Raw genomic sequence first — 26,397 nt, forward strand, 5'->3', positions numbered from 1 at the left:
ATTCTTAATAAATGACAAAGTAGCGATAAATAAACATTTTAGGATATATTTATAGTAATATTTAATATGTTGTTACACACATTTGATACTTCGATTTGCTTGTATCGCAGGTAATTCTTAAATATAATTTTCAGAAAATCCAAACGTCCTCTAAGATTTGCTGTCTCAATAGTCTTTCATTTTTTCAATTCTGATTAGAAAACACCCGCTTCTCAAATATTATTGATTGATAAAATTTCATTTCAAGGGAAGACATCGATGTCCAAAGCATTGTGAAATGATATCTGCATCCCATTACCTAGATAATTATCTGCGTCCAGTAATAATAAAAATGGGCTTCCCAACGCAGAAAGTTCAGGAGCAAATATAAAAATAGTGGATTGCTTTATTTATAGATTATAAACCTGGCTTTTCCACGGTGTAGAGCTAGCTGACTTCAATAACTCTGATCCGAATGAGTACGTAGAGATGTAAAGACAAGAGGAGCATGAGGGGGTGGGAGCACGCGGTGACGTCGACGGTCGAGAGGGGATTGCAACGCGAGCTAAAAAAAGCCAATTTCGTGAAAACCCTGTGGGCTACTTGGGCGCTTCCCCATCAGCAAGCAGCCTCTCACCGCGGAGTCCCCTTCGCGGGTTTCAACGTGGCGGCTTCCGCCCACGCGCGACAACCTCCCAGCGTCCACCTCACCGCCGTTAACCCCACCCCGAGGAAACTTCAATCAGTTAAGTGCAGGATTCTCTCTCAAGATGTGGACATCGGGGGGAGGATGATGGGAGTGGAGTGAAACTGGTTGAGAGAGGGCGGGAGAGGAGCCGAGGGACAGTACAAGGCAACATACGGCCTTCCGCCATCGCAGGGAGAGCCGCCGTGATATGGTTGCGGCGAAGATATAATGGAATTCGCTGGTAAAACATTAGATACTCAAGTGCATGATGAAATTGAGATGTAGTTCTCTAAGGATTTGTTATGAAAAGAAACGAAGCAAAAAAGGAGCTTTACTGCTTAGATGTCCTCATTTGTATTATAAAATTAGACTGTGTTATGTGTTAGAATTATGTTCAACAAGCATATCATTATCAATTCTACAATCTATCTATAATATAACTTTGGAACATGATACCATTTTATTCATAGGTTAACTGCCTTTTATTCAGTTCGAGGGCAAAGTATCCAGCAGGTCTGGAAATAATTGCAACACATCTAACAGTTATGCCATCAAAGGAAGTTTTCAGCCGTTACATTTATTGCTTTGCTATTGACTGAGCGTCAGCTTTTTTCTTAAGCAAGCAATATTAAAGGGCAAACTACTTTCCTCTAGCCTAAAGTAATTAAGATTTAACATGGTTCGAATATCTGGGGTAACTTAGTGTAAACTGAATCATCAAGTATTTCGCATGCGACGTGATATGCTGTTCCAAAATAGGGTAACTCTTTTTATCTTGCCTTTATTCTCACTCATCACTACACAGATTCCGCTGTAATTGTTGTCAATTCAACGGATCTAATATTACCACAAAACGCCGATATTAATTCTTCAATTAATAACCCATGATCTATCTTCATTAGCCAAAATGCTCATAACTAATTTGACGATTTGAAATCAAAAGTCATATGCATGTATTTTATAAAAGCAATATTTTTGCCGTTGTCACAGGTATAATTTCCCGTTACTCCTATTTCATCCAATTTTATCCATTCGCTTTCCACCAAAAAATCATAATTTATTTTCAGACATCATTGATCTCCTTAAAGAATCCATTTTTAGGAACCAATACAGTCATGAGGATCAAATGATTATCATACTGATTTAGTTCTTCCTCACATACTCAGAGAACTTATCCTTCACCTTTTCAGTGTATACCTTGACTATTTTATAGCTCTAGAAAAGAATTTCAAGCAACATCATTACTATAAAAAAAGGGAACTCAAGTGTTTATGAATTCTCTGGTTCCTGAAACGCATTTTACTCATTCCATTCGGAGCGAAGCCTACAGATTGAAGGAAGCGTACTTTATCGGCTGATTTTACCACAATCCCTAAATATTTTTATCAATAACCCCAGATCCAAGTTTCTATTTAGCAAGCCCAGTATTACTGATGACAGGACTAACTTAAAGTCTACATTTTCGTTGCACATATCCCACAACTACGAGTTCCCATGCAATATACTCATATAAAAGAGTGACAGGGCAACAAAGTTGAGATGTTAGCGTCAGGACCGGCGAAGCAGAATTTATTCTTTAATTCTTTCCAGGACAGCCGAGGGAAACAGTACATGTTCAGGTATAAGGATAATTAATTGCACACATTAAAATGCCATTACAAGTCTGTAATGGTAATTGAATATTTAATTACCATTTAATTCATTGTAGGTTCAGAAAATATTAAAAGGATCGGAATTATAAATGAATGGCGAAAACGCATCACGATCTTACTGACCGCCAGATGAGTGTATTATGCTGTTAACTAGGTAATAATAAGTGTGAATAAAGCTGAAGTTCATTGCTTCCTTCCATCTTTATCCCTCCTTCATCAATATTTTGAGTAATATAACCATAGTTTTGACGTCTAAATACTAAAAACTCCATTACCAGTATTTGTAGTATTTCCATAGTCAATGTAGAATAATACGATAATTTTAAATGAAATTTTCGAGAGCACTTTACAAATTGCGTACGCAAAAAGGCGTAGCTGGTGCCTGATTAACTCAAGTTATATTTATTTTAATTACGACTTCAGAAAGCAAATCAAAGTTTGGATTAATAGGCGAGGTTAGAGATAAACTTGCCGTAAATCTTATTAAATAGCGTGTTAAATTCACACATCAGGGTGGTGAGGGTATCTCCTATCCCTGTGCCACCAATAATTTCCAAGAAAAATTGGAAACCAAAAAATAAATGAACTTGGGTAAAGTTTAAGCTGGACAAGGGTTGGACCTCGGTCGACTCCGAATCGAATCCATGATCTCCAGGCATTAATTAGCCCAGCGCTCGGGTTGGATCAACTGAGTTGCGCCTAATACGTATAATTATATGTTAACCAATAAAAAATATTTTTTGAATTATATCAATTTACATATTAAAGGTAACAGTGAAAATATAAATTTAGGAAATGAGTAAATGAAAACAAAGTCCAGCGTTTGCACAAAAATGAAATATGAGAAGATATTATCTGGACAACGAAGAACTTATTCAGATCAGGATAAGTATCAGATATAAGAAGGTAAATAAACGCAACGACTTGAATTTTAAGCATTCAACGTTATTATAGGGATTACATCTCTGAGGTATGAGGAAGACATTTCATAATATAGACTCCACTCAAAATAAACTTACAAGCAAATGGTGTTCACAAATATATTTTGTCGTGGATTTGATGCCTTATAGATAGCTGAATAGTTTAGTTTATCGATTTTATTTGCCCTGAAGAAAGAATCCCACTGTAAAAACTTCAGTATTTCTTCACCCCAGAACATATACATTTGTAATCCTCTTTCCGACAATAGCACTCGTTTTGCGGAAATTCGTTTTACTGGCCCCACGAAACATGAAACATACAAAGGCGGCAATGGACTCGTTCACGAAAGACTCTAGGAATACATTCAGGAAATAAAATATTGTTTAATGTATGGCATATATTCTTCACAATACATCCGTGCGCAAGTATTTAATTTATTGAAATATTTTATGCAGTATAAAAATAGACGGAGAAGGAAATGATCAATTATTGATCAAATAATGTGGTGAATAAAACGTATTTTAGTGGACGAGTAACTGGCCATGTTAAAAATAGTCTCTTTACCTGATCACGCAAGCTCGGCTTGGAAATAGAAAAATCAATCTTCGGTTTAAGAGAGAAGAGGGTAGGCCACATAGTATCCCTTGACTTTCAAATTTTCATGGAACTTCGTTTAGAATAAATGTAGAGAGTAGAAATTGCTAAAATTGTAATTTTCTTTTCAAAAAAGTGTATTTAATTAATTTACGTGTACATGCATTGTGTACAATTATAACTTGTCATGAATGAATTCATGTATCTTCATTAAATACCGAAAGCATAATAAACTAGCCTGATATCAGTTTAACAGGAAAAAATAATACCATTTCTAGAAGAAAAATTGATAGAATTACTTTGAGTCCTAAAAATATGCAAGGTTAAAACGTAAAACCTGTTTTCATCGGCAACCAGGTTTACTTCTCTACCTTCCGATGAAGACGGAGCAGAATTCCGTCGAAATGATCAAGAAATAACGAGTGAGTGATCTTTTTATGTTTCTATATTGCTTGTTGCTATCCAATGTATTATATATAATTTGTTTACTTTTTTGCTGTCATAGAAACAGCATTTTTCCAACTATGCCAGCAGGATACTTTTGCAAGAACACTATTGTATTCAGAATTGCCGATATATTATACGTGGGATACATCAAGGAAAGTCTTTTGTAGAAGAAAAATGGGCAACTTTGATCCTGAGAATAATATTTATTCATGTGACGCATTGGGCCGAGTCTACACAGTCCATCCTAACAACGCCGAATGTTATTTTTTAAGAATGCTTCTACATACCATTAGAGGACCTCGCTCATTTGCAGAATTAAGAACGGTAAACGGAGAAATATGTGAGACATTCAGAGAAACTTGCCAGAATTTAGGGTTGCTAGAAGGAGATCAACACTGGGATGACTCATTGCGAGAGGCCAGTTTGATTTCTCTTCCAGGACAAATCCGAATTTTGTTTGCCATCATAATAACCTCCTGTAATCCATCTAACCCAAAAACATTATGGGAAATATATAAAGAATCAATGAGTGAGGATTTACTGGCTAAAGTTCGAAGTGAAAATCCTACATTGGATATTACGTTTAACTCCGACATTTTTAATAAAACTTTGATTATTTTGGAGGAAAAGTGTATCACCATGGTTAACAAGACTTTAGTGGAACTCGGTCTTTTTGCACCTGTACAAGATCAACAGGGTGTATTTTATCCAGATTATATACGTGAAACTAGCTACAATGTCTTAGACTTAGAAGCATACATCGCGGATAAAAAGCCACTCCTTAATGAAGATCAGAAATTCGCGTACGAAACAATAATGGATCAAGTAGATAAACAAGAAGGAGGTATCATTTTTCTTGATGCTGCTAGTGGCACGGGAAAAACATTTTTAATTAATTTAGTTCTCGCTAAAATCAGGGTTCATGGAGAAATTGCTCTAGCCGTTGCATCTTCAGGTATTGCAGCGACATTAATGGAAGGAGGAAGAACAGCCCACTCTCCCCTTAAGTTGCCACTTAATATTTCCCGACAAGAAAATCCCACATGTCATATAAATAAAACAAGCGGCCAGGCACAAGTTCTTATAGAATGTAAATTGATAGTATGGGATGAGTGTACGATGGCTCATAAAAAATCTCTTGAGGCCCTCAACGCAACCGTTCAAGATCTTAGAGGAAACTGCAGTTTAATGGGAGGAGCTCTGGTACTCCTGTGTGGAGACTGCCGTCAAACTCTGCCTGTCATGCCAAAATCGACTCCAGCTGATGAAATTTATGCCTGTTTAAAACATTCTGTTCTATGCAATCATGTCCAAGAAATTAGCCTTAAAGAAAACATGCGAATCCTCTTAAGAGATGGGAATGCTCAAAATTTTGCAAATAAACTTTTGGAGATTGGAGAAGATAGATTAGTCATTGAAGCATCTGGTATGATAAAATTGTCATCAGATTTACGTGTATCGGTGAAAATGGTCCGCGATATGATACAAGCAGTTTATCCCAACGTTAATCAAAATTATAAAAAATTGGAATGGTTGCGAGAAAGAGCCATTCTTGCTCCTAAGAACGATGATGTTAATGAAATTAACAAGGAGATACTAGCCATGCTGCCAGGAGACGTGATTGAATATAAATCGGTTGATACCGTAGTGGATGCTGACGAAGCCGTAAATTATCCAACGGCATTCCTAAATTCACTTGATCCAGCTGGATTGCCACAACATCGCCTTGTACTTAAAGTAGGATCTCCAATCATTTTATTACGAAATTTAGATCCACCAAAACTCTGCAACGGGACACGATTGTGTGTGACAAAATTAATGAAAAATATAATCCAGGCAGTCATTTTAACGCGAAAAGGAAAAGGTGAAATAATTTTTATTCCACGGATACCTCTAATCCCAACTGATCTTCCCTTCAACTTTAAAAGATTACAGTTTCCAGTCCGGGTAGCTTTTTCAATTACCATTAATAAATCACAGGGACAGTCTTTAAAGTTTTGTGGTGTTGATCTAAGATCGCCAAGTTCTAGCCACGGGCAACTTTATGTTGCTTGCTCCAGAGTAGGTTCGCCTAAAAATTTATATGTTATTTCTCCTGGATATGAAACAAAAAATGTAGTTTATAAACAGGTGTTAAATAAAAAAGATTCTTAAATTTCTATGAAGTAGTGTATTATTGTACTTTATAATTTGTTTTTTTTATTTATGTAGTATATTTATATTACTATTTCTCCCTAACCCGTGCAAAGCCGGGTATTCAGCTAGTATACATATATATATATATATATATATATATATATATATATATATATATATATATATATATATATATATATATATATATATATATATATATATATATATGGCTCGTCTCTTCTTCTGCCTATGCGTGCCACGAAACGCACTGTTCTTATCCTTTATGATGTTGTTTGTTTACGAAACTTCTTCCTTTCCTCTTGTGTGTTGTCTATTTCTCCTTTGGTGGGTGAAACAGCTCCCTACCGCCATCTCTTGGCCAAAGAATCGGGGCACTTGGTTGCATAAAGCATCGCAGATCTCAGTGTAAATTACGTTTCCTGGATAGCTCAAGTGGTTGAGAGCATCCGCCCGGCAAGTGGAAAGATCCGGATAATATATATATATATATATATATATATATATATATATATATATATATATATATATATATATATATATATATATATATATATATATATATATATGTTTATATATTATATATACTTATATATATGTTTATATATATATATATCTATATATATATGTTTATATATTATATATATGTTTATATATATATATATATATATATATATATACACATACATGAATATATACAACATACATAATGCTTAATGCACATTAGCTTTCTTATATAGTCCAAAGTTACATTTATATTTTACAAAATTTCACTACCAGAGCAGAGAAAATACGTCTTTCAAGATTCCAATTCTGTAATGGAATTCCAAGGTTTTATCATAAAATCGCAAGGAATACATCCACATCCCGCATGCGTGTTTTTGTTTTTCATGTACGTTTCTGACTTTTCAGTGGATCTTAAATAATGTGAATATGTATTCACCAGCTGGCGGGTATTCGTGTTTGAATGCATGTATAACCAGACTTCGATTAAGTGATGTAGAAAAAGGTAGTAGTTGAGAAATGGTGTTCATCTCCTGTCAATATTCTCTGGTTGTTTTGCTTTCTCATGAAATAACCCCACAACTGTGCCTTATGCTCTCAATGATAACTGGGCTATGAATAAACATGGAAATGGTGTCCATCTTCCTTGAGGAGAGCATTAATATTGAATGTAAATTAATTTTCCCCCCCTCTCACCCTACCTTGTTTAGCATCGCCTTGTAGAGTCTGTCTTTTTTTCACCAAAATTGGCGTCCAGTATTTCGGGTATGGCGCCCATAATCCTCGTAGACCATTCACCAAATACATTTTACGTAGAATATACATTAAAAATGCACATGGATGCAAATATTAGGAAAAAGGATAGAAACACATATAACGTTATGTGGCTTTAGCTGTAGATTCTATCGTGAAAAATTTATCAACATAACCTTTACAAATTTATCTCTTATTGTAAAGAAAAAAGGCACTGAATACGTATTCTCCAAGTGTAACAAAGAGTTATTTCGCGCACACGTTACCTAAGCAGATTTTAAGACTTATTATTTTCTTACTTTCCGAATGCTATGAAAACGTTTTGCTCCATAGAGATTAGTTTAATGCATTGGTTTTCCTAGCACACGTCACATGTGTCAAATGTGGATATAGATGTATACGTATACTATCTAGTTTTAGTTAGTTTTTCCTTCAACCTATTCCCAAGGTTTATTTTACACTACTGAATACTTGAAAATATGGGAAACAATTCTTCGATAAAGTTTAGATAAGTTACCATATTAAATATAAAACTATATCAGCGTGAATGTCATCATTCCTGTGTGATGTTTACCTCGGTTGGTGAATTAAATTTCCATGAGCCGTTTAGATAATAACCATTTGTATGTAACGATCCTTGAGGGCATTATTATACCAAACCATTTACCAATCAAGTAATAGACGGATGATATTAATAACGATACGTGAGGTCTTTAGACAGGGCATACATGAGGTTAGGTACCTCTTCTAGGGAAACTGAAGAATGGTTTTACCTCCAAGGTGAAATTTCCTAACACATAATTCTTATGCAAGGATATTTCATCTTTTTATTGCATCAAAATATTCCGTCAATTTTAATGTTTGGAGTCCTTTGAATGAAATGGAAATTCTGCATGTTTTTATTCCTCTTTAAGGGTTAAGATTATCATACACAAATATTTGTGCATAAATAGGCCTAAATTTTATAAATGGGAAATTAAGTTTTCACATCAAAACTAATTTAGGGGAATTTGGGCACAGAAGATGGAAATTTTCTTCGTCTGCTAAAGATTAAACATCTAATGTTGACGTCAGAGAATTATGTGTATCCGACCCTAAGAGCTAACAATATTGAAGTATGGAGAACGTGGAGGAAAAATCGATCATTGAGACAAAATCTTACTACGACAATTTACTGCGATTGGGCCAATTTGGAACCCCTGACCCGGTGGAAGACCCAAGAAAACTACATGAAGCAAATACGCCGGGAAAGCACCAGATCTTAGGATGGGGATGTTGGACGGGATGTAGGGAGTAAGGAAGTACTCAGAGATGAAGAAAGACCTGATGTAGAGTAAGTCGCTGGATTATGTTTTGTTAGATGTCACAAAATATTTATTTGTTAGTTGTGTCCATCCAAAACCTACCTTAACCGGTAGGTTATTTAAAAAACTGGCATTAAATTGTATTAGCTTCATAGTATTTAGAAAAAAAATATACTTTATTATTTATAAAATTAATATAAAGGCATATTATATATACCATTGATATAAAAGGTATATAGCATACACAAACATGTATATTAATTGCGTAAAAGCACATTTATTTGAACTATTTATAGAGATATATTTTAAATATAATTATGTATGCACGCATATTATTTTTTTAAATATCTCCAAAAATAAAATTATATTTCCTTCACAATTTTAGCAGTTTTGCTATCAATTTTCTTCCAGTATTAATTGTGACTCATGGATATTTATGATAATTATATTCTTATTTCTTATAGTTAGACAAAAAGGAAAAATACGTTTTTATGGTTAAATTAGGAAACATTTTGCTTGCACACTAACTTATAATTGATATCAATAATTCATTAACTTTTATCTATTAACGCCATGGGAAATAAGTCAATAAAATAAAAATCTATGCCCATTCAAATTTTAGACGCTTTCATTTACTTAACTTCACATTTTAACCTCACATATAACATTTTCTTAAGTAGATTAACCAGCTTCGGTGACAGAATTAATCTCGAATGAACATAATTTTTCCTGTATTCATTCCTTGAATGTCATCTTTGTTAATTGTTTAGCTTTCTGTGTAAATATCCAAATAATTTTATGAGATTTTCATTTCAAACATAACGTATTTTAATCAATCAGAAAGCTTTATTTTGATTTCCCTTAAATTCACAAATTACATCCTTCTACTCTGGTTTCCAATGCCTGAGGCATATTTTGGATGAGATCGAATCTGCCCTTCTTCATTTTTACATTCTTCATCTCATCCAACTCCCAAAACTTTCTCTCTCCGACTGATCCTCATCTATCAGTCGGGTTTAGAAAGGTGGGCACATGGGGAGGTAGTCCGTGCCACCCACCTCTTGGCCCTTTCGCATGCCCTCGTTCCCTCTCTTCCCTTCTCGATCGATCCGAAGGGTCTCCAACCTCCCCCCGATGACGCCCCTCGACCCAAACCCCTCCCTACTCTCAGCCTAGCGTCTTCAAACTCCCATCCCTGCGAGTGGCTTCGGCGGAGGAGCTAATGGTGGACTTTCTGTTTGTCTGGAAACCTTAGGAAGGAGGGTGGAGAGGGTTTTTGGGAGCGGGGTGATGAGGGTGGGAAAAAATATACTCCCAACTCCGGCGACTAGGCTCGTTTCTACCCGACTGCACCCAAAACACAGAGAAGACTTTAGTCAAGGGTAGGGATGGTGGGCAAAAGGAGTCGGACTGGTGTGGGAGGATCCTTTCGCCGCCGCTACCACCATTGCCTCCAAGCCCCTGCCATTCCCCTCGCCTCCGACACAAAAAAGACCTTCCTGCACCATCGGGTTGATTTCGTGTCTCTGAGCCGAGTTTGGTGTGGCTCGGGGGATCCTTGGAGATCCCATTGGCGCGTGGCGCACGACTGAATGCTTATTTGGAACTCGACGGGCGCTAGCGGAGCGGTGAGAGGACAGGGGTGTCGAGCGGCCACCGACGCGAGATCCAGGACGTGTTCGGTGGCCTTGTCGCTCCTGTCGGAAGAGCCACGATGCGCGCAACGTGGAATTCCGCTGCAACGGCAGATAATTATAATAATTCCGAGAACTGTGATACATAAGTATTTCCATGCTTAGTAATTTCCTGAATAACCATTTTCACGTGAATTTACTGTAAAAGGTTTAACTATTGGCGGGGACTGAAATGTGCACGATGGGCAGTGGAAGAGTTTGGTTTGAAAGATCATTAAAGTAATTGGAAGCTCGAATGTTGATTTTTGAAATTTTATTTAAGGAAATAAATAAAGAAAATTAGTTGGATCTCTTGGTTTCAAAAAATTATAAAATGTGCTTATTATTAGGATAAAAATATATATTGTATGAATAAATATTTTAAATTTGATCTTTTTCAAAATATAAATAAAGATAGAAATGAATTATATGTATGCAAACGAAATATACTGCATTGTATGACAATGGTATTTGCCTCTGAGTTTTTCAATTTCCATATTTGGAGAAGGATAAAGCGAGGAAAGAGGAATTATGAAACTTCAGTGTTTTAACGGAGGAACCCTTTTCTTCTCTAACCTATTGTTTCCAAAATCTTTGTGAAGCCAGACATTCGCAAATAGAAAAAAATCGGTCAAAGAATCCATTTGGTGTTGCTCATTATTTTTGATTTATGTGCAGATTGACATTTTCAAATATATACCTCACCGTTTCCTTAGGTGATTATTTTAAACAATATTAAGAAGTATTCTGAAAAACTGGGAGATGCTGGAATATAACGTAGTTCTGCATCGGTTACAATAAAAATATGAGAATAGTAATTTAAGTAATGAATAAGTTACTTTCCCCTCTACCTGTAAAACTCTGTCATTCATGTCTAGGTTATCTCTTATTAATACATTCACACGAGTGTATACGTGTAAACATGCATATTTCGAAGTATAAAAGGAGGGTAGAAAAAAGGAAATAAACTTATTAGAGGAAGGAATCGGATTTGCCTTGCTTCCCAGTGTTGCACGTATTCATGCGGCTGACTGCATTAAATAGTACCCCCTGGAAAGCAACCTTCTTCATGCATTTATACGCAGATGAAAAACCAACAGATTCCGAGGCTGGCCGGGCCCACAGGTTGATTTCACATGAAATATTTGAAAGCCTTTTGGATGATAATTTCGTACGGTTTAATCGAATGCGTGCCGCAGGAATTCTTCGGTATTGATTGGCTGAATGTATAATTAGATCCTGACGAGATAATGAAAATCTTCTGGGGTGAACTTCTACCGACATAAACTAAACTTTTGGGAAGAGAAAAATGTTATATCATTTCTTAACAGAAACTTTTCTACATTTTTAAAAGTTACCTCTTAATATTTTGATTTAGCATCTTCGAAGACAATATTCTGCCGTACGAAGGACTTGACCATAAAACTCAATTTTGCGCAAAATTATGAAAGCAGTGTTAGTAGTATTTCTGGTTTATCTTCACAATTTGTAATTGATGAAAATTTAATACAGCCAAAACTATGTGTATACGTGTGTAATATATATATATATATATATATATATATGTATACATATACATATATATATATATATACATACATACATATATATATATATATATATATATATATATACACATAAATATATATATATATATATAATTAGTATTAACGATTTTTTCGTAATAATTATTAAAAAGGCATAAATATCGGGAGCCATCAAGGTTCAAGGATCAGGGGAATACTTATGTTACTAAAATAATGGGATGCGAATGTACAGTTTGCTTCAATATCGTTAATGAACCTCAAAGCTCCATATGTAAGACTGCTACTGAGGATAAAATGTATTATGAGGGAGGACTGCGAGAAGGACTTGCAAAATATTAAGCGTGCCTCTTCTAGCCAAGGTTTTTTAGTGTCTCTATAATATTTCTAGAAATTTGAAACGAAATATTTTCCATCAAAATTTGAATCCGATAAAAATGTATGTAAGTGATCTTGTTTTTGATGAGCAGAGAACACTTAGTGCAAGTTACGCAAAAAACTCATTATAATAGGAACAAGGAAAAATATTTTTTACGAAGTTTTTGTACTCTTCATGAAGAAACAACTCTAACATCGGAATTTAAATTCAGTATTCCCCTAAGCTATGGGAAATAAACATTTTTAGTACCCATAAGAAAGATAAGGTAATATGCTGTCCAATTCTTTGATATATCATGGCATCTACAAAAATGTTTCACATTTCTAGCTAAGAAACATAATCTGAGGAGACCATTAGACTATCATTACTTGAATACTCGCAGGTTTATCGTGAATTACATCAGAGGCTTCTTCAGTCAGATCCTCTCTAGTGGTTTAACTTTTTATAAAGTACAGGAATCTTTCTAATAATGTGATACGTATGCCGAATTGAGTGCAAGGAGGAACTTCTGAATGTGTTTAATTTACATGTAACTTTACAACAGGCTGAATGTCTGGAGCAGTGGACGTTTGACTCCCGTGTTGGAAGTGTCAAAAGAGGTTGTCTGTGGAGACAAAAACTTTCTAAAACTGCATAACAACACATAACTTTATGGTGGCATGAAATAAAAACTTTTATTCTGATATTTTTCATTAAGTGGAAGCCGGAGGCTTATTAGCACGTAATTAGTTAAGTTCCAGAAACGAGTAGTCCCAAACGTCTTAGTATAATCACGCCTTTCCTCGTTCCTATTACTTCAATAACCACGAGGAGACTCGAGAGTATACACATTTAAAAAGTTTTGGAAATTTATTAAAATAAAAGACTTCGCTAACATTATTGATAGGATTCCTTTCAAAGTAGTACATATCCCACAGCTATTTCCACTTTTTGAAACAGTCCTGGACCGCTTCTTCCGGAATGTTCATAAGTCGAGTTTTTCCCCGTCTCCTGAATGGCGGCAAATATTTTTCCATTGAACGGGGTTTTTAGTTTGGGGAACAGGAAAAAGTCACATGGGGCCAGATGAGTATAGTGGATGCGGAAACACAGCGTTCTTGTTTTTGGCTAATCACTAACGAGTACTGATAGACGAATGAACGTTGTCGTGGTGAAAAAACCACTCGCCGCTGCCCCAAGTTTGGGGATATTCTATCTCTTAGGCATTTTATAACTCCAAGGAAGTCCTCCGTGTTAACTGTCTAGCCATAAGGGTGATGTAACTGATGCAAAACTGCCTTTGCATAAATAACCGTTAACATCTCCTTGACTTTAGAGTAAACTTTTCCAGCTTTTTCGAGGCGGGAAGATATTTCATCAACCCATTTTGAAGATTTCACTTTTATTTTCGATATCACATCCATACCTCTTCATCAAACCATAACTCTTCATCTGTTATGTGCCTGGATAAGTAGATTTCATCCTCTTCAGTTCGATCAAACAGATCCTCATAGACTTGAACTCAAAGCTGTTTTTGTTCTACAGACATCAGGCGAGGTACCAAATTGGCTGCGACTCAATGTATCCCCAATTTTTCAGTCAGGATTTCATAGTATAAACCTATCGAGATGACCCTCTTTTGCAAGTTTCCTGAAGGGTTGATTTGCTCAAACAAGAGCGTTCTTTTTCTCGATGGAGGGGTCAGAATTTGCAGACTATCATGCAGAGTTTCACAAAAAAAGGTGCTCCTTCAGAGAGTTCATTTCCGTGGAGCTGATTTTTCGCCGCACTCCACGAACACCCCTTCACATAAACGGCCGTATTTATTCAACAGAAAGGATAAAGGGAAGTATTATTTGGGAAGTCTTCACGGAATAAGCGTTTACAAGCAAATTCAAAAATTAACTAACTGGAGGAGTTATTCAAAAAGTTACAAATTAAATTCACACATCCGGATAGGGGGAAAGTTTCTTTCTTTCCCTTCCCCATCTATGGTCTCCCAGGAAGATTTGGTACTCCTCTGTTAGTGACATCTTCTGTTAGTTCTGGTCATCAACTTTTCTCTTAGTGACATGAACACGTCTACTAATATTCGAACATATGGATTAACTATTTAATTATGACATTTTGATGTATTAACTTAGAGAGCATGATATACAGGGTGCGTTCCAAATGTAATGCATTTGAATTTGCCGCGCCGCTCTCATTTGTCAGAGTGGGATCGAACTTCTTGCAGTAGGTGGCGGAGGGTGCTACGCTTTGCCGTAAAAACGTGTCTAAGTAAAGGCCAAAGCTCTGAGTGGTACACCGACCAGTCCCCCAAGCTCAAAAAGGCAAGAATGAGCAAATCAAAAGTGAAAACAATGCTCATTGTCTTTTTCGACGATAAAAGAGTGGTCCATAAGGACTGTGTTTCTCAAGGACAGACAGATCGTGCTACCTACTACGTCAATGCGCTGGATAGACTGTGCAAAGGGTCATCAGGACGAGAAAAACATCTCCGGTACCTCGTAACTTCATCACGACAACGCACTTTCCCACAACGCTCTACGAGTCCCCGAGTTCCTGGCTGAACACCATGTGCCAACGCTAACCTAGATGCTCTTTAGTCCAGACGTTACCACAACAGACTTCTTTTTGCTACCTCGGATGAAGACAGCCCAGTAAGGAACCGTTTTTCGCCCATAGAAGAGATCCAATCAGTCGTGACGAAGACCTTGTGAGAGGTCCCCGAAGACGCCTTCCAGGGTGCGTACTAGTCATGGCAAAGTCACTGGAAAAAATGTGTAGAGGCCCAAGGAGAGCATCTGAAGGAGCTTGTGCAAATCTCTTCGATTAATATATTCAAAATATTATTTGCATTACATTTGGAACGCACCCTGTACCTAGATCGGTAGATATCCGCATGTTATGGTTCAGAAGGTTAAAGAATAGTAAGTAATAACTAAAACTACTGTACATTGGATGTTGCGGAAGTGGGCAAAGAAAGAAATGAATGAATGAAATATTTCTATGAAGATATAACAAAAATATGCAAATTATTTCGATTACTAGAGGAAGACTGATTAGGATTGGCAAATACGATATACGAATATAAAATATGTATCAGAAGATTGCATTGGCGGATGGCGTAACTTGGTGTAACACCCTACATCTTCCTTAGTTATAAAAGCTTTACTGCTATCAGTCTCGATACATCGTATCATTATCTGGATGATGATACTCTGTATCAAGGCCTGTTGCCGTAAAGCTATACTTTAGTGGAATAGCTGAGTGTTTTTCTTTTCTTCGAACGATAAGATTGATTATCTCCATATCTTTAACAAGATGCCGGCTGATAACAGCGGTCGAATGCGATGGGATAAGGATAACATGATACGCTAATCAAGAAAACGGTTACGGGAACCATGAATGATAGGAAGTTAACAATAGATTTATGAGTTAATATTTCATCAAATTTTATTTTCCAGGGAACTCTTCGATTAGTGATTTAAAACTTGAGAAATATTTTCATTGAAATTCTCGCGAGAAGTCTTATTAATTTAAATTGAGTCAAAAGAACAAGTAAAGAAAGAAAAATTATAAATTTCTGAAAATAACTAATTATTTTATGGTACGACCCGGGTTTTAATACATATGATATTCATCAGGTGCAATAAAACTATCTAAAGTGAAATGAATGCAATGAAATCTATGCAATTAAACTTGTGTTTTACGATTAAATACTAAGCAGAATTTACAATGCTGTAATTTTTCTTTCCCTAATAGAAGAATTCCACATGTTCAAACATGAAACTACCGATTCTATTCCAATAATTCGGTTAAATCAAATATTCCTGCTTTCATTGAGTTACCTACTCTTACGTTTAGGAAGTTATGAAAAAAACTCGAAAAATGAGTGCTTTATTGCATTTTCCACGTGTTTTATTCAACTTATGAAAGTGTAAGATGGGCTTCGATGTTGCTACAATAGTGGAGGCTAGGGCTGGATAAATGTCCAGCGAGATGAGAGGAATGAGTCGAGAGGGAGAATTTGTAAGTGAGAAGGGAGAGTTAGGAAGAGAATGGGAAAACGACGTTAGGGGGTGCAGAATAGCCGACGGGTCCACGTTGAAGGAGGGCAAGGCCCCAACTTAGGCCTGCTTCCGACGGGTCGGTCGGTTTGATGAGAGAGTAGTTTCACCACTACTTTGGGGCACGTTTCCCCCAGGCTTTCGTGGGGGCAACAGTGAGTGAAGTGGAGTTAACTCCCCACGGGGAAAGCAAAACACAGTCTTAATTCAAGCCTTTATTACTTGTTAGCCGTTAACTTCAATATATCATAAGAAATATTTGTTGAGTAGCATATGGGAATCCAACTACTGGCGCGGAAACTGAAACATTTTCCGCGCATTTAGGAAAACATTACTTAGTACATTTCCTAGATTAATCCATTTCCGAGGGCCCTGAAGATGCCCTTTGAGTCGAGTGAGGCTATGAGCGGATGGTCAGTGAGGTAGACATGCATATTCTGAGGTGCAATTGTTGGCCGGATGGGACGAATGGAGCCTGAGGGCAAAGAGAATAAAGATGGATTTGGCAGTGGGGTTTGATGCTCGGATGGGCTGTGGGGTCTCAATCAAATGGGATGAGCGAAATTGAAAGGGGAGAATTCTCAGCTAGAAATTCACGAGAGAAAAAGTGGTTACGGGAGCAACAAGGAGGCGAGGCGATTTAAGAGAGAGCTTCGAATCCGATTTAAACTTTTCTGATGAGGCGATCTTATCTACTTAGCGAGGGGACCTTCGAGGGAGAATTTTGTTAGCCGTTTGCTTGATTGCTGTCCTGATTGCTCAAGACCCCTAAACTTGATCGGAAAGGAGTATCGATGAAAACTCTTTCGCTGATTTAATGTGTCGGCATAATTCAGTATCTACCTATCAGAGGATACTCTTCTTTACTCCTAGATTCAATTATTTCTAGAGAAATTAGTAATTACCTCCTAGAGGAAATATGAATAAACTAATTCGTTTCATACAGGTAAATGTTTAAATCGCTAAATAATGCAATTGAAAAAAATTGAAATGTTTTTATCACGGTAAATTAACGAATGTTCGTGTTTTGCAAACTCTTAGGTGAGTCACTCTCTCCGCAAATTTCAAGTAACAATGTTTTCTAAAATAAATTTGAGGGATTCAAAGAAGGAAATACACAAGTTTATTTTTCGAATGACATTAATTAATGGGTTTCGTTAGCATTTTCTTCTCTATAAAAGCCTAGGTTTCGCTAAACTGGCTTAGAATTTTCAGAAAAAACGTGTATCATACACTACTTTTCTTATCACAAGAAGCTGCGGGAGATGCCGCGACAGTAACTTTAAACGGAGTCATCCGCAATATACGCATTACAATGCAACAAAATTGCTGGATAGTAATTCTTTTCTTATCTTTTTATTTTGTTTGTCAGCTCTTTGAGGTAGGTATTTAATGAGCACAGACTGATTACCCCAACATTTCCCAGCTCCGTTCAAAAAGACATAACCTGACACTGAACAATATGTTAAACTGTTATACAATTTCGAATTCTTCCCTTCTCCCTCATATTCACCCAACATGACGATTATTTCCCATCCCTTCCTTCGCTTGCCTAACACTTTCCCCTCAATCACAGTTATTAGCATCCCATCCGCATCAAAAATCTATGGATCCGTCTTTCCTCGCATCTTCGGATTTCTTCCAACAAACCTCTCTCCTCCCTCATCATATCAGACATAACGGTTTCTTCTAGTTGAGGCATACGGTGGCAAACTTACAGAGACTGAATTTCAAAGAGGAAAATTTGTGGAAGTGGCGACCAGGGGAGATAAAAATTTTAAATATTACTGATGGACTGTTGAGTCTAGGAAAGGATGAAATATCTGGAGGGTTAAGTATAAAAGGAAAAGATTCGCAATATGAATTTATTTATATATATATATATGTATATATATATATATATATATATATATATATATATATATATATATATATATATATATATATCCGTCGTGTGATTGTTGAGAAGGAAAATAACCAAATATAGTAATAATGAGGAGTGGGGGCATAGTGAGAGTGTAGGCAGAAGAAAAAAATCTAATGAAATTATAGCAAGGGTCTGCTATTTTGTAAGTAAAAGAGGAAAATGATGGAAATGTCGTTTCTGACCCTTTATAAACCTGTTTACTAATTGCAGATGAAGATATATTTAGATAGAAGTTATGGGGATTATTGTTGATGTTTCATAAAAAAATTCATTACTTTAGGTTGGCGAATATTTTATTTTATTAGCAAAGATAACTAAATGCATTTTTTTGAAAACTTAGATGAGAAAATACACTCAATTATCATTTTTAATATAATATTATTGAATTTTTTGCAAAGCTCAATAAAATATCTGTTCAATAAAATTCACTTATAAAATATTGTTCCTCATTGAATACATATGCATATTAGGTAATGTAAAATATAAGTGCTACACTCCTTTTTATCTTAATCAATTAAAATGGATCCTAACGTTGTCTTCCACGAAAGAATTTTTTTTGTATTTCCAAGCAGACAATTAATGCTTTTTCATAAAGATTTGGCTGAAGTGACCCAGAATTCTTGACTAGTGTAGTTTATTAAATCCAAACGCTGCCTTAGTGACTTAACCTCGTTCAGACCAATAAACTTTAAAGTGAATGACCACGGAAAATTGAAGTTGAAGAATATCTTCACGGGTCACTGCTCCCGCGGTAAAACGTGAAAATGGAATTTTCATTATGGCATAATGAAGAGGAATGGAAATAATATTGAAATAACGACATCCGCACCAATGGAGATTTATCACTCGACGGGTAGCTCACGGGTTGTTTTATTCATTCTTTTATTCCTCCCTCCATCCCTACGTCCATTCAACCCAATCTCGATCCCAAGAAAAGCCTTTACCAAAGCGAAATTCTCTGGTCAGTTTTTAATCTTCTCTGAAATTGGAAGCATGGCTGCGGAACCGGATACCGGGATTTTGGGTTCCGGGGTGGACGAGATGGAACCGGGGAGAAGACGAAATATTTTGATGGAAGCGGTGAGGAACCGGAAGGTGGTGCTGCGAGGCTGTCCAGGGGTAGAGCAGACGTAAGCCTAGCCTCCAAACGAGGTCTTTTTCGGGCGGCAAGGAAAATGCATCCTCTCTCACTGTGAAAGTGCTTTGGTTTTTTTCCGGGACGGTGGTGTGCAAAGCCAGGGAATGGAAGTAATCAAAACTTCAGCTGAGGGAGTTTACGAAAAACGAAGGGGACGGTCTAGACGGTTGTGGGACAGTGGGAGTTGATGGGGTGGATTTCATAGGCACGAAAAGCTTTGTAAAACACTCTTCGAGAGGGACGGATGGAAAACGGCCTGTGGAAGTCGGAAAAAGGAAAGGAAAAAACGGAAATATACTCAGACAAACATTTGAATTCTCGTTTGATGTTTATAGGGTTCCTCGAAGCGAAGGATGCATTAAAATATTCTATGCTTAGAAATTATAATGATGGGGGTTTGAACGAGGGAAAGGAGAAAAAACTTTAGTAGGACGGAGAGAGCTTACGGGCGGTTGGAAGGGAATAGGATTACATGCAGAAAGGAAGTGATGGGGAGAGATGGGGTATAATCGTGCAAATGGCAGCGTAAAATAACACGTTTTAAGGCAAAATCCTGAGTGCGCAGGGAGAAACCAAACGTTCATACTAAATGATAAATGCTCATACACCTCCACTTGGTTGTGGTCTCGTAAGCGAGCAGAATAAATGCTTTGGCGTCTGCAGATATTCAGTTAGTTCTTAAAGTAATACTTTTTGCCATTTTAACCAAAATCCAATCAATCACGTAATCACTAACATCGATTACGAACTATACGAACGGAGAATACGAATATTGGCGGGGGAACGGTAATTACGATGAGCTAAGACCTACCTGCCCCTTAAATTTGTAATTGCCTATTAGAGTTTTTGCTGACGTAAGGCTTTCCTCTCGTGCAAATAAAATAGCAATTAAATATTGGATAGCTATCTATAAGCAGGTTTATCAATCCTGAAGAGAATAAAGTTGTGAAGTACGCATTATCGTTTGATGTAATGGTTTATTACCGGATAAGAAAGCCGAGAATAGGCAGGCTGTTAATATTATAGAAATACTTAAAATGTTTTGCGCTGCAAGATTACTAAATTTGCGATTCAAGAATCCGTGTATTTGTTTATAATATAGAGCTCTTCCGTAAAGGCTATGGAGAAGCACCACATTCTAAAGAACTATCATGAGTCTAAGGGCCAACTGGTTTATTGACTATCAATGCAACAATTTTAGAGCAGTAAATAATCATTCCCCTTGACCGGGATTCGAACCCAGATCCCTCAATGTCCGGTCGAGTGCTTTAGCCAGTTAAGCTATCGAGGCGTCCTCCTAAACCCTGAAATTTTGGGGGCTCTAAAGAAACATTAATGTTGTGACGAAATACCGTGCATACAAGGCTATCCACGAGGCTGAAGCCAACTTTTAAGCACCTAGGCTGTTTATACCTTGACAAATTCCAAAGAAACGGCGGGAGATGCCTAAACTCTGAAATTTTGCGGTCCCACCTCCCGCAGTTTCTTTGGAATTTGATTTATTGACGTTCGTAGCTTACCCATCAGCTAACACATTAGCTTATTTCTCGACCCAGGGGTGATTTCTTTGACAAGCCCAGTGTTTCGGCGCATGGCACGAATGGTGAAAACCCATGATATACCTGGATGCCAGAAAAACTCCGATCAGCGGAGAAGATCGGAATGCAAGGAATATAAGGACACCAATATTTAGTGTATAAAAATGTGTCTATCATGAAGTTTAAGTTTACATTTCCATTTTAATTCTAATTAAATATGTAAATATTAAATAGTGATTGTGATAATATAATAATACAAAAGAATAAAGGATTTAATGTGAGTGATAGAGGAATTAGTCATTTCCCGATTCATTGATAGATGTAATAAATATCGTCAACTTAATTGAGATTATTCTATGAGAATAAAAATATACTGCTGTGTATAATAACATAAGTAGAATTATAGAAAGTGATATAAAAGAAAACATTCGAGGTACCTGGATACACTGAAAAAAAGGAAAGAATAGTCATACCAGGGGTGTAGTAGAAAAATGAAAAATCTTTATCATAGAAAAGAACCACATTCATGTCCTCAGAAATTTTATTTATACAACGCGTTTCACCAAATAGAAATAAAGGAGGGGTAGAGGACTCATGGAACAGGATTTTGCACGTGGGTGGTGGGTAGAAAGAAGCGGCGATTACGGAAGGCATCGAAAAGCGAAAACCTACAAGGTGTACATGCATGCAAAGACGATGAGGCGGTGCCAGCAGCAGGGGCGATCCCAGCAGAGGGAGTTCAAGTGATGATTTGTTTATTTAAGAAAGACATGGAGTAGACGGGAATGACTAAAGTTGAGATGATATTGTCATTTGTTTTTTGTCCTACAGTTTGATAACACGAAACGTTGGCTTTCTCAAAACTTTAAGAGCAGTTCCGGCTTAAAGAAAAAGATTCTGAACCATCTTGTTAATAAACTCTCTTCTTGCAATCTAACTTCCTTTCCGATACTACGAGTTTATTCATCTTAATAGAGGCTCAATGTTGTGCAATTGCTATCCTCCAAGGGATATGCGCAAACATTAATGCCCTGGACGATACATTAAGGGGATGTTGCCTTCATCTTTGAAGCGGATATTAATGACAAAGAGATTCGATATAATACATATTTCTTCCGCTTAAGTGTTCACCCATCTCACCCTTGATCGTTTCACACAAATGAACAAGGTATTTTCTTTTGCGATTATGAAATACGCACGAAAGCAAAGGATGTTTAAGGATGGATAAAATTAAAAAAGAGAGGTATCATTTATTAGTGTGCATTAGGTGACAAAATCTAATTGAGTAATAGTAGAGGCATTATTAAAAATTGATTTTAAACTTTTACCTACGATATGATACATTTCCGGGCAGTTATTTTTTTATAATGTTTGTTCATATTTCATTATAAAATTATAAATGTTGATATTTTAATAATTTTTAAATAAAGGTTGAGTGCAAGTGCAAATATATTAACTGAAAATGTTTCATAGTTAGTTATTTTGTAAGGAATGAAAACTTATGGTTAGGAAGAAGAACTTTATTTTCTAACAAAAATAAGGCTGTGCAGGTCTTTCACAATAAATATGATGCTCAATAAGTTTATTTTATTTCAAAAATGTCAGAGAAAAAATTCGGTTCTAGAGGCTAAAATTCAATTCTAAAAATTTGGAATATTATTTCAAGAAGTATTATCCCTTATATATTTGAGAAATGTCATTTATTTTCTGGATCGGCAATTAAAAATCCTGTAGTTACATCTGTGCCACATCTCAAAAATATAAAACAGTATATTTCATTCGTATAAATTTGCCATCATCATGCTAACAATAAAAGCCTCTGCTGTATGTCTATATATGTAATTAATTATTCAATGCCTGCATATTAAATAACCACATATTAGGATAATCATGATTGAGAATTGCGCATGGCTTGTCTTTTTCCACCACATTTTGTGTCATCATTGAAAATCAAATAATTTCCAGGTGTCCCTCCAAATATAATTAGCAAAACTTTGTTTTTGCTTTTTAAAATATTTTTATACATTAATTTTTAAGCGCACAAAAGATCATTAAATCAAAATTTCTGGATGTCCATATACTTTTTAAGTTACATAAAATAAAGGGACCACCGAATTGGATTACATAATATTTATATTTGAACTTCACCATCAATATATGAGTTAAAAAATAATTGTTAAATATTTTAACATATTACCTGACTGAATCATTTATGCTGGTTATGTGAAAATAATTTTCAAATATAATGTATAAAATATTTCAGAAAGTGAACAAAATTTTTAAACCATCATTTTAAGGTGATACTTTAGGAACCAAACTTACCGCCAATTTTTTAGGATTAATTTACTAAAATATCGTGTTTCACCGGAAATTCTGCTTTCGGCTCTGGCACCGATATGCTTAACGCATCTATTTGTTAACGTGTTATTTTTACCATAAAATTACGGTGGTTCTTGATCCGCCGTTGTTTAGTATATTTTGGGTAAAAAAATGTCATTTTTTTCTTATAAAATTATCCTCCATATGCAATTAATAAATGTATAGTTTAACATTCAGTCTAGTATAAAACCAAACCCAAATATTTGACCAATTTTGCAATTTATAGAACTGCTATTACACAGAACTATTACATATTTAGCAGCATTACCTTAAATAGAAAATTTTCCTGGAGACATTTATGGAGAACTTATACAATATTTCTATTCTTTTTAAATTCCATGAGGTTCAAAGGGCATCTGTTATGTATAAATCGTAAATCCTTGTACCATATCAATTTTCAAGTAATAGATTAACTTGGGTTTACGATAAAAGGATAGCGTTCCGGTCACCTTTGAGTCATGCGCAGCCTTTTCTTCGCACGAGTATTCAGAAGACGACCGATGACGTGGTGCGCGAGAGATTTTGCCAACTCGACCAATATATAGGATATTTTTGCGACCACTAAAAAGAACAGGTTGAAGAATCCAGAGCACTTGAAGCTACCTCAAAAATTTAAGGTGAACTCTGATTAACCAACCACAGGCAAAACAATAACTACATAAATTAAATAGCAATGCATGATTCATATTAACCCTGCTTTTCACTACATAAAAGAGCAAAAAGTTGCTTTAATTAAAGGTTGTAGCAAACAGAGAAGCAGGGTCATTTGGCTCTAACCGCTTCTCGAAAGCAAGCTCGAAACACATCCGCTCTCGATGAGGGCCAGGAAGAGAATCCTGACTGAGAGTGGATAATCCGAGGGTAGAAAGAGAAACGAAAGTTACGATCTTTTTGGAATCCGTTGGGGGAGAAGAACGCGTGATGCCCTAGCTGTAATAAAGCCACTAATATAGAGAAACAAAATAAAATCAGGATGTCTGTTACATATATGCATAAATCGAGGAGTGTTTGCTAGACGTAATTGGGCAGAATCAATGACTATGTCCTGCATAATAGAAGCAGGCTAGAGAGAGATAGGGAAAATATCCAAAACCTGTACATGTCTCCGACAGCCAAGGTACAAGTGAGGGGTAGAGTGTCCGGATACGCAGTGTTAGGATAAGGAGTAAGACAGGGTTGCCTATTACCACATTTTCTGTCCATTACAATGTAAATGTGGATGAATGATCAAGGGGGCATGGGGAGAACTGGCGTTAAGAATGGAAGCCGGTGGTAAAATAATTCAATCAGTAGGTTTGCTGAGTCAATGTGTTGCAAGAATTGCAAAGTGTATAGAAATCCCAACACCATATGTATGGGATGAGAATAAATCTAATTGAATCAAAGGATATGCGGCTTTCCAGAAAGTAAAAGGCTAACGTAAGCGTAAAAATAGGAAGCCAAATCTAAAACTGGTGGAATAGTCTATTTATCTTGAAAGTATTTTTAATTAAAATGAACAAATTAATAGAGAACTAAGGAAAAGGACGGATTAGGCTTTAAAGGTTTCATCTAAGGTAGCGAAATGTTCACGGGAACGTTGAAAGAGGACCTTTAGAAAAGGCTCGCTAATACTTTGATATCGAGCGTAGATATGCAGCCCGCGGATATATATATATATATATATATATATATATATATATATATATATATATATATATATATATATATATATATACATTCAAACACGAAATCCCGCCAATCGGCGAATAAATACTCATATATACAGAAACATATATAAGGAAAAGGGATAGGAACACGTTTAAAGGACGAACACAATAGAGGTGGGGAAGGCGGAATCGAACGGATCACAAGAGTAAAAATATTTCCTCAACCGGGACTCGAACACCGGATCTTTCCACTTGCCGGGCGGATGCTCTTAACCACTTGAGCTATCGAGGATATGTAATTTACCCTGAGATCCGTGGGTCTTATATGTCGCCAAGCGCCCCGATTCTTTAGCCAAGAGATGGCGTCAGGGGGCTGTTTCACCCACCAAAGGAGAAATAGACAATACACAAGAGGAAAGGACAGTGGTTAGAATTCATACAACAACATACAGGAAAAGGTGGTGGGTGGTGGTGGGTGAAATCCTTTGGTGGGTTAAACAGCCCCCTGACGCCATCTCTTGGCTAAAGAATCGGGGCGCTTGGCGACATATAAGACCCACGGATCTCAGGGTAAATTACATATCCTCGATAGCTCAAGTGGTTAAGAGCATCCGCCCGGCAAGTGGAAAGATCCGGTGTTCGAGTCCCGGTTGAGGAAATATTTTTACTCTTGTGATCCGTTCGATTCCGCCTTCCCCACCTCTATTGTGTTCGTCCTTTAAACGTGTTCCTTTCCCTTTTCCTTATATATGTTTCTGTATATATGAGTATTTATTCGCCGATTGGCGGGATTTCGTGTTTGAATGTGTATTTGGCCAATGTGGCTCATCTCTTTCTTCTGGCTATGCGTGCCACGAAACGCACTGTTCTTTTCCTGTATGTTGTTGTATGAATTCTAACCACTGTCCTTTCCTCTTGTGTATTGTCTATTTCTCCTTTGGTGGGTGAAACAGCCCCCTGACGCCATCTCTTGGCTAAAGAATCGGGGCGCTTGGCGACATATAAGACCCACGGATCTCAGGGTAAATTACATATCCTCGATAGCTCAAGTGGTTAAGAGCATCCGCCCGGCAAGTGGAAAGATCCGGTGTTCGAGTCCCGGTTGAGGAAATATTTTTACTC

At 36.5% G+C, this 26,397-nt stretch overlaps 1 protein-coding gene across 1 annotated transcript in view; it reads right to left on the reverse strand.

The window, feature by feature from the left end:
• The window catches only part of Sol1, a 1,662,073-nt gene that overhangs the window by 705,498 nt on the left and 930,178 nt on the right, over positions 1–26,397 (reverse strand). The window lies entirely within an intron of this gene.

Source organism: Hetaerina americana, unplaced genomic scaffold, assembly GCF_022747635.1.
Source record: "Hetaerina americana unplaced genomic scaffold, ioHetAmer1.1.p SCAF_12, whole genome shotgun sequence".
Taxonomy (NCBI): Eukaryota; Metazoa; Arthropoda; class Insecta; order Odonata; family Calopterygidae; genus Hetaerina; species Hetaerina americana.